This window comes from Nannospalax galili, unplaced genomic scaffold (genome assembly GCF_000622305.1).
Source record: "Nannospalax galili isolate Female #2095 unplaced genomic scaffold, S.galili_v1.0 scaffold461, whole genome shotgun sequence".
In the NCBI taxonomy this organism is placed as follows: Eukaryota; Metazoa; Chordata; class Mammalia; order Rodentia; family Spalacidae; genus Nannospalax; species Nannospalax galili.
In genome coordinates, this window is record NW_008349975.1 from 6,519,925 (window position 1) to 6,530,993 (window position 11,069).

Sequence of the window (11,069 nt, forward strand, 5' to 3'; positions counted from 1 at the left end):
AAAGATAAGCATCTTTGCTCTGGAAATTGTTATTGAATATGTTAATGCTGTAATGAAATGCTTCTAATCATGTGGTTATTAAATAATTTTAAAAAAAGCCAATTTTGCATTTTAGTTTTTAAAGTAATATTTATCTATCACAGAATCTACCTATTTCAAGCCTTAGTAGTATACACTGGGCCCTCAAAAATTCATAATAGAAAACAATTAATAATAGAGGATCTGAAATTGGAAGTTATGATGATGTAAAGGTGAAGAATGGGGAGAGAGTCTGTGATTAAAACATATTTGTATTAAATTCTCAATTTTTTTTCCTTTTCTTTGACTCAGAGAGTTTGTAAACGCAAACTAATCCTCTCTAATCCACCTACCTCCCTAGCCTGCCCTCATTTCATGTCCTCTATTTTTTGTTCTTTAAGGCTTATTGAGTCTAATTTGTTTTCTCCAAATAGGTTTGACTATAGGTCTATCCCCAGGTGTCTGATAAACCCCAGCAGCACCACACAAATAATGAAAACTGGCTATCCTCCTCCCATCCATTCCTCAGTTAGGGCTGCAGCTTCAGGCACACCCCTAACCACCATTCTGAAATTTTTGTCTGACTTGGTCTTATGGTCTATTGCATGCTGTCACAAGTGCTATGGGTGTGTATGTACAGCTTCCCTGTTGTTCCTGGAAGACAAGGTATCCTTGAATTCAACCACCACCTCTGTCTCCTACAATTTTTCTGCCTTCTCACAGTGATCCTTGAGTCTTAGGAGGAGAGGGTGTGATATAGGTGTCCAATTTAGGGCTGAGCACAAGTCAGTCTCTTAGTCTCTTTATACTGATCAGTTGTAGAACTCTGTGAAAATTTCTATTTGCTACACAAACAACCTTCTCTAGTGAGAGTTGAGAAATATCCTAATCTAGGGTTGTTACGGCAAGTCATTAGCTGTTAGTATAATACTATATCCAACTATTATTAGGAGAATAATAATTGTAGGCTTTCCCTATGTCATGTGAATTAACTAGCCACATGATTTTAGCCCTTATAACAGAACCAAGTATGGCCTCCATCTTGGAAATCAGTCCTTAAATCCAAAAGTTAGTGGTTCTTCCCTTATCATTTAAGTCATTGTTGTACTAGTGGGAATTTCTTGTCAGGCCAGTGATTATTGTAGCTCACGGTGTTCCACCTGAGTAAGGGTGATTGTCACTATCTTTTTCTCTTGTCATACCATGCCAAAACACCCTCCAACACTGTGACAGCTAGCTAGCAGAAACAGGGCTTTGAGGTCAGTACCATCTTGACTTCTCTGTGTTTGTTCTCTGATTCCAATGCTAGGAATAGATGCCTACTTTTGGAGTTGTAAACCAGAGGATTCTCATACACATCCAAGAATATTAACTATTGTCATTACTTTTAGCTACCCTACAGAACTTAATGGTAGGTCCCTGCTGTTAAAGATACTACATATATGAGTTCTAGAACAAACATGGTGAACTGCAATTATTCTCATAAGTTAAAAAAATAAGAGAAGAGAGATAAATAACACTTTGTTGGTGTGAAAAAGCAGAGAGAAATATATTAGCTCAAAGCCTACAGAAAAATGCACATACAATACACACATATTTGCATGCATATATTTAATCTTATAAGAAAACAAATGAACAAATGAACAAACAAACAGTACAGTGCCCAAGCAGGGCAAACCTGCCTTCAAGTTATTGGTCAGGGTAGTCCAAGACACTCCCAAAATAACACAGATGATTGCAAACAGCTTTTGATTGTCTACCAAAACTTGGAGATAAGTTCCTATTGCTGAAATCAGGAGTTGGGACATTTGAGCCAGAACAGATCTGCAAGCCTGATGACTAACTTCCATAGTATCAGAAGGTATTATGCAAACTGCCAAAGGAGAAAACCAATTAATGTTTCCATCTAGCTGTAATGATCTGTGAACTACAACCATGACCAGCATAAATAGTCTCTACTGATGCAGTATTGGCACTTTAATCTTGGAGGTAAAAATAGTTGTTTAGTTGAATTTAAGACCTGCTCAATGGGTAGGAAGTCACGTGGTACTGTAAACATAGCCAAATACAGATGGTTAGAGAGGTTGCAGATCATAGAGAAAAACCTATATTTATCACATAGGTGATATCATTCTAAAAATGAATCCTGATAATTTACAGACAAGTATACCTCTATCCATTCATAAAAAATCTTCTTGTTATAACAAATGGAGACTATTACAAATTTCCTTAACTGTTAACACATAGAAAATAAGTGTGTCTGATTTTCTCAGTCCTAAGTGATACATTTATAATTCAAACTTTATACCTAATACTCAGGGAACATAGCGGAACAGGGTCAGAAAAAATATTATTGCATCTCTTAACTCTCACCAGCAAATTTCCTCAAGCAACAGATGATTAACTCAGAATGCCACCACTGGCAAAGTGCAAGAATAAGAGGCTTTAGAGAACTTATTCCTGAATAGGACACTTAGCTCAAACCTATGCCACCCAGGGCTTAGGCCCTATTGTGAAAGAGGGGGTAAAATATTGTAAGAGTCAGGGGTGGCTGATGACCAATAGGAAACAGAGTTTTCCAGACAGCTGGGAATTTGCTCATATAAACATATAGCAATGGTTACAGCATGCACAAGACCAATCCAAGCTCCCAGCAGACAAAAATGCATGTCATGTAAAGTGGAGAAATGGGTAAGAATCCACAACTTTAGCTGAGGAACTAAGGGAAATAGATGACTAGGTGAGGGGGAGTTGATTTTCTTTAAAGACGTGACAGTAGATAGTTTACACAGGCTCTAGTGATGGACACACAACTTTATGACTGAGTACATGAAATCTGGTGGCTATGGGGTGGAGTGTAAGTGTGGTGCAGATAGGGAAGGGGCTCTTACTATCTTCAAAATATACTGTATGAAATTTGCAAAAATTGAAAAAATGAAAACCAATAAATAAATAATAAATAAATAAATAAATAAAGCAAAATTAAAATGTACATGAACAGTGGGATGATTAAATCTAAGAGGAAATGACAGTGGCTAACTTTGTAATGATGTTTCATTTGGAGGAATCTTGTGATATTTATTAGATAATAGCAATAATGTTATTCTGATAATTCAACCATATTTCTCTGAATGGGAGTAGGGCTGAGTTGGCTTGTCTAGCATGCTTAGGTCACATGGTGGAGTACACAGATGGTTGCACACATTTCTCACCCCAGTACTCAGAAGGTGAAAAGCAGAGGGGCAAATCTCAAGGTCATTTTCTACTATGTGTTCAGTTTGGGTTCAGCATGGAATATATAAGCTGTTTTCTCAAAAAATAAAAAGGGAAAGGAAAACAATAAAAATGTATGTAGACTATGCTGATCTTGATCCCGCAGTGGATCCACCTGCCTCTGCCTCCAGAGTGTTGAGATTAAAAATGTGCATCATGAACTACTGTGACCAGTGTATCCATGCGGCATCTCAATCAAATAATACATTCCATGGGATCTGATATTGTTTCATCTGGAATGATGTTCTGAGCTGTCTTTACTCATATACTTTTGTGTATCATATAATAAATATTTAGTTATATATTGACTTGTTTTCCTTTTCTCTTTCTATTTTGATTATGCTGTGATATGTATCATTTGGTTTTATTCTTCCAGTCTTTTGTTTTGGGGTGCCTCACCAGAGAAGACCACTCAAAGTTTTGCTGAATGAAAGTCATTACTGGCCAGGGCTACCACACAAGAGTGTTGAAACCAAGTGTGCAGCATCAAGCCATGTCTAGGGTAAGTTTTTATACAGAAAAACCATAACCAGGGGTACAAAATTTAATTTCCAAACCTTACAGATTGAAAGCCCCCTTAACAATTTCTATTCTAAGTAACAATTACTATTTTGCAGAAGCAAGCTAAGCATAATCTACAGAAGCCATAAATGTGCACTTAGCAGGTGCACTCCAGGACACTCTGACCTGTTCCTAAGACAACCTGGGTCCAGCAGACATGTGATCCCATACCTTGGAACAACTGCCTGATAATTTCAGAGTTAGAGTCAGCCTAAACCATAAGATGGCCTTTCTTTCTTTCTTTCTTTCTTTCTTTCTTTCTTTCTTTCTTTCTTTCTTTCTTTCTTTCATGAATATGATGAACTTCCATATGCCCTCCAGTTAGATTCAGTACTCTCTCTCTCTCTTTCTTTCTCTCTCTCTTTCTCTCTTTCTTTGTTAATCCTTCCTTTCATCTTTCCTTTTTTCTTCCTTCTTTCCTTTTTCTCTTTCAGTACTGACCTCCCTCCCTCCTTCTCTCTCTTTCTTTCTCTCTCTCATTCTCTCTTTCTTTGTTAATCCTTCCTTTCATCTTTCCTTTTTTTCTTCCTTCTTTCCTTTTTCTCTTTCAGTACTGACCTCCCTCCCTCCCTCTCCCTGTCCCTCCTTCTCTCCCTTCTTTCTTTCCTTCTCCTTTCCTTTCTTTTTCATTACTTGTTGGAGAAAGGGTCTCATGTAGCTTAAGCTGGCCTTGAACTTCTGATCTTCCTGACTTCCCTTTCCAGCTCTTTTTTTTATGAATTTATAGTTCCTTTATAGTTTTGAAAAAATTCTTTATTTCTGATTGGTACTCTTGATTTAAAATATTTTTCTTTCTATTCTCAGAAAATTCATTAGAAAATGTGGTTATTGTGTAAATGAGTTTTACTGAATTAAATCTAGTAAATGGGTTATAAGAATTGAGAAATATTTGTCTATTGAAGCATAGAATTGCCAAGAGTTTTGTACTTTATAGTATATAGAAATTAAGCTCGTATTTATTGGAAAATGTATATAGCTGTCAATGGACAAACTTTGTAGGTTATGAAACAACTTTACTAAGTTTAAAAGGTGATATGAAATTCTATTCCAGTAATTATTTTTTAATTTGTATTTGAGAATTTCATACATGTATGTAATGTAATGTGACTATATCGATCACACACTTCCCCCGCCAACATTCCCAATATTCTGGTTTCACTCCCTTTTCCAACTTTTTTTTTCCTTCCACTAATTTCAGTTCAACTTTCCCATAATTTATAGGTGTTCGGCCATCAATAGACTGTGAGATAACTACCAGATGCCATATCATCAATCAAGAATGAACCTTCCTCTTCCAGCAATTATGTAGTCTATAGCTTCCCTGTAATGGGTGAAACCTGGAGATTGTCTAGCCACCTAAGCTAGGATTGTGTCTGACTTGAACTTATATAGGTCTGTTAAATGTATCCAAAGTTGAAGTGAGCTTGTAATGTCCAGAAGACAGCATTTAACAGCATTCTTCTCCATCCTTTGGCTCTTACTTCCTTTTAGTCCTTTTCTTCCATGATATTACCTAAGCCTCATGTACTGCTTAGGGTGGATCAATGAGTCTCTTATTCTCAGCATTATTATGTACCTCTCCATTAGCTGTTGACTGTAAAAAGAAGTATCTCTGGCCATGGTGAAGAGCAACTCGAGGTCTATGGGTATAGGACAGATATTTAGGTGGCCATTTCACATAGTGACCATTTTGCAAAATAACAATAATAGGTTTTACCCTAGGGACTATGATTTCTTCAGTCATGGGCTTCATTTTGTTTTGTTTGTTTACTGGAACAGGATCTCACAATGTAGCCTGACTGACCTAGAATTCACTATGAATTCACTGGAATTCACTAAACTGGTCTTAAACTCATAGACACCTCCCAGCTTCTGCCTCTTGAGTTCTGGAATTAAAGGCATGTGACACCATGCCCAGGAGTTAAGGACATTTGACCAGGATTACAGTACCAAAAATGAAATAACCTCCTGTGGAACAGAACTCAAATCCTACAAGTGTTTTTGCTTGTTTTATGTTTTGTTTCAGTTTTTGCCTAAGAGTTGTGTCATTGTTCTATGAATAAGGTCATCTTGCCTGGGAAGTCTGTATTGTACCTTGCGTAGTCAATTGCTTGGTAAAGCCATTGACACCTTTTCACTTCTAGCAGTCTGAATAGCAGTTTCTGGTATTATGAAGGCTAGCCCACAGTGAGAAATTATATCTGTCTGTTTCAAATTGATAGCTCTACATTCTGGGGCCAAATTACGTTGTATCTTCAGCAATAAGGACTTACAATATGGTTATTGTAGATAACCAAGGACAATGAGAGTAGTTTGCATTGTTTTTGAGACTGCTGGAGCCTCTCTGAATAATAAGGTGTAGGGACATGCTGCATGTCTTATACTACAATTTTCATTAATAACACATCTTTTGGTAGCAAAAATATTCACCCATGAACACCAATGGAATTTAAAGGCTTTCTAAACTTGCATTTTGTATGGATTTATATGTTTTTGTAAGGCTTTTTCATACATATTTAGTTTTGATTAGCCTACCTATGACCCCCGACTCCAATCCCCATACGCCATTTGTGTTCAATCCTTTAGCTTCAGTATACGCTCTCTTTGTTCTTTTCACATGTATTTTATCCCTGAATTTATTATTGAGTTGTGAGATAGTACACTTTTCATACCTTTTCACACCTTCTTCCTTTGGGGTAAGCCCTCATTTTCACTCTCTGATGTCCCCATACTCCTCTACCCCTCCCTGGTTATGCCTTTCCACCTCCAGAATTCTACCACGGTATTTTCTTTTTACCCATAATCTGCCCCCGCCACTCTCTCAATGTTCCTCCTAAAGGCTTCTACTTTCCTAGCTCTCAAAAAAAAAAAAAAAAAAAAAAAAAAATTAAGGTCTAGGATTTGCATGTTAAAGAAAACATTTGACTTTTGTCTTCCTGTGCTTGGGATAACTCATTGACTATCTTGACTATACACTCACTGAAAATTTTATTATTTCATTTTTCTTTACAGCTGAGTAATACTCCTTTATACAATTACGTCACATTTTCCTTGTCTAGTCACAATTTTTCAGACATTTAAGCTAATTGAATTTCCTAGAAATTGTGGGAATACTAACAGTATCAATCTCTCTTTGAGGATACTAAGTCTGGAGGATATGACCCAAGGAATGGTATTGATAGGTCATGTGGCATTTCTAGTCTAGGTTTTCAGAAATCTCCAATCTGAATTCCAAATTGGCTACAAAACATTTTTATTCCCATGGACAGTATGAGTACCCATTTCACCATATCCACGTCATCTTCTATAGTTATTTGTGTTCCAGATGATGGCCAGTCACAGTAGTTTTATTCTGCATTTCCCTGATTGCCAAGGCTGTTGAACACATTAAAAATATTTCCTAGCTACTTGCATTTTTTTCTTCTCAGAATGTTTCTTTTCAATCCCATCACCCATGTAAAATGTTTTTATTGAATTGTACACATTTGAAAAATGTATTTTGATCCATTTTAATTGGGATGTTCATTTTATTAATGTTTAGTTTTTTAAGTTCTTTGTATGTACTAGACACTAGTCCTCTGTCAAGATTTTTTCTCCTTCAGTGTGCTGCCTATTCTTTTGCTTCAGAGTTTCCTTTGCTTTACTGAAAGATTTTTTACTTTTATAAAATCACATCTGTTGATTGTTGATCTTGTTTCCTGTGATACTGGAGTATTACACAGAAATTCTTTGTATGTACCTATAAGTTGATGCATATTCTCTACATTTTCCTCTAGTAATTTCAGAGAATCAGGTCTCATTTGGGGTCCCTCATCCATTTGGAATTGATTTTTGTGCATTATCAGAGATAAGAATCACATTTAGTATTCTGCAGGTTGAAATGCAATTTTTCCAGTATCAGTTTTCTGAAGGCTATGCTTTTATTCCAGCAGGTATTCTTGATATTTCTGCCAAGAATCAGGTAACTGTAACTGTGTGGATTTTATCTGGGTCCTCAATTACATTCCACTTTTGATATCTGTTTTGGTACCAATACCAAGATGTTTTTATTACTATGACTCTCCAATATCATTTGACAAGTATGATGACACTCTTGGAACATATGTTTTGTTCAGTGTAGTTTGGCTATCCTTGTCTTTTGTGTCTGTGAATAAACTTTTAGAACTTTTTTTCTTTCTGTGAAAAATAGTACTGGATTTTTTATTGGAATTGTATTAAAACTGCAGATACTTTTGATAGCATTGTCATTTTCACAATACTAATTTTTCAGATGTATGAGCATGGGATGTGTTTCTATAATCTAGTATTTCCCAAAATTTCTTTCCTCGGTGTCTTAAAATTCTCATTGTAGAGGTCTTTTATGTTTATGGTTAGGTTTATCCTCAATTATTTCATTTTTGTGTGGATATTATGAATATAATTGTTTCTCTGATTTCTTTTCAAACTGGTTGCTGTTCTACACAGCAAGAATACCTTTTTTGTATGCTTATTTTGTATTCTGCCATTTTGCTGCAAGTATTTATTGGCTCTAAGAGATCTTTGGCTGGGTCTTCAGGGTCTCTGTGTAAAAAGAATTATACTTTTTAAAAATATAAATATTTTTACTTTTCCTATTTTAATCCCTTTTATTTCTTTCTTTTATTGTTCTAGCTGAGACTTTAAGCAATATATTAAATAGGAGTGGAAAGAGTAAATGGACACCTAACATTATAAGGAATGTTTGCATTTCTTTTCAAACACAAATCTAGTACGAATTTGGCTTTAATTTTGTCACATATGTAGCCTTTGTTATGTTACTTTAGCTCCCTCCATCTATAGATTCTCTGTGACTTTATCGTGATGGCATTTTGGGATTCTGTCAAAGACTGTTTGTAATGAGATTGTTATGCTATTTCTATCTTTCAGATTATTTATGTAATGACTAATATTTATTGATTTACATATTTTAAATCACTTTTATATCCAAGGAATGAAAACAATTTTGTTGTAATGACCAATCTTTGTAATATGAACTGAAATTCCATTTGCCAGAATTTTTTTCTCATTCTTTATTGATTTTCTGAGAATTTAATAAATATCCTTTAATGATATTTTAACTCATTCAACCCTATTTGAACCCTACCTTATACCTACTGTTGTCTCTCATAAGTGAATGCTCCTTAGATATGCATGATTTAATTGGAAAATTCACATAGGTCAAGAAACTTTCAAACAGCCATGACTGGGGGGTCGGGGGGTATGCTTTATGGCAGGGGAGATAGAATGCAATGATATACATCAGGAAATGGTAATAATGGGGTATGAAGTATTAAATTGGGTGGGGAATGGGAAGGCAGCACAGAGGAGAGAGTATGGGGAGGGATAACCAACAGGCCTTTGGAAAAATGCAATGTGGAAGCCTATCACTGTAGAAGCATTTTAAAACACATAGATATGCAATACAAAAGATATTAAAAGGGATCACCTTATATAAGGGAATAATGAACTTAGCAGACATCATAGGGAAGAAGAGAGATAGCCCAGTGCAAGAAACAGACTCCTTTTTTGAAGCTATTGACCAGAGGTTCCATAGATCTTCAAACAGTACTGGCCATTGCCCATGGTCATTGTTACTCACCAGAACTCAACAGTAAATATCTGTTATGAAGGACAGTACATATACGAGTTGTAAAATCAATCAGAAGACCACGCTACTGGAAGAGAAAAATTGGTCATCAAACTTATTCAGTTATAAATCCTGTGAGCTGCAAAAATTGGTTTAGCAAGATGTGGTACAATAGTGGAGAGAATGTTACAGGGGCAACTAACCACATTCTGAATAAATTACGATCTACTTCACAACATGGAGCCTGTACCTGACGAGGATATCAGGCTGAAGACACCATAGATAGATGGGTTACTGGTCAATGAGGAGTACAGGCCTGTATTATTGTGTCAGATGGACATAGTATCCAAGAGAGTCCTGTTGTCTTATTGTTCCCATAGATTTGCCAGTGTTTTATTGGGAATTTTTGCATCTCTGTTCATCAGGGAGATCTTTTCTGTTCTTTTATTGTTTTCTTTTTTGTGGTTTAAGGTTCAGAAAGGACTGAATTCATAAAAGGAATTTTGAGTCTTCCTTCATTTTTTTTACTTTTTGAATATTTTGAATAGTATTTGTGTTAATTATTCTTTAAAACTCAGTTAAAAATTATGCAGTAAATCCACGTGGCCATTGTATCTTTTACCTGGGATACTTTCTACTACTGCTTGTTTCCTACTTGTTGTGGCTCTTTCTAAATTATTTATTTCACCTTCAATTAGTTTGGGATTCTGAATTCATCATTCATGTCTTTTAGATTTTAAAGTGTTGTATTATATGGATTTTTAAGTAAGTCCATAAGATTTTGCTTAATTTTGTTTTTGTGTGTTGCAATATCTCCATTTTCATTTCTAATTTTATTAATCCATGTCTTTCTTTTGATTGATTTGCCTAAGGGATTGATAATCATTTTTATCTTATGAAAGGAGCAACTGTTCATTTCAGTGATTCTTTATATTTTTGAATATAAAGAATATTGAAATAATATGTATTGAGTTTTGTGTGTTTCATATAATAGATATTAATAAAATTCAGATGCTCTGTCCTATCTGCACTACCGCATAGACCTCTTACCAGATTTCCTGCATTTTGTCATATATATTAAATCCTTTCTGGTCAAGCATTTGTACCCAGATGTCCTTCAAGCAAGTTCATCCACCAGAGTCTAGCCAACCTGTCGAGAGTCACTCTCTTAAGAAGATCAACTCTCCTTCACCCAGCTGTAATCAGTTGCCAATAATTCCTTGGCTGAGGTTGAGACCTGCTGCCCATTTCCCCAGTTATATGCTGGGTTTTTGTCTGATTGAGTCAGCATGAGTCTTGTGCAGTCTGACATCCCTGCTGCAAGTTCATATGAGCAAGATCCCAGATGACTGAATGCCTCTTTTCCCTCATATTTAGGTATCAAACTTGGCTCTGACAATCATTCCATGCCCTCTTCTTCAATGGGCCCTGAGCCATGGGTGTGTGGGTTTAAAATAGGACCGGGGAAGTAGAGGGAGATGAGGGCAGGGCCAGGACCAGAAGCGGTGCTCCTGGAGCCCAAGAAAGGGACTGAGTTGCTCTGGGTGAGAAGGATCAGGAAACAGTATTGGTTCCCCAGGTGTCTGGGGCCCCAAGACTAGGAATGGCACAG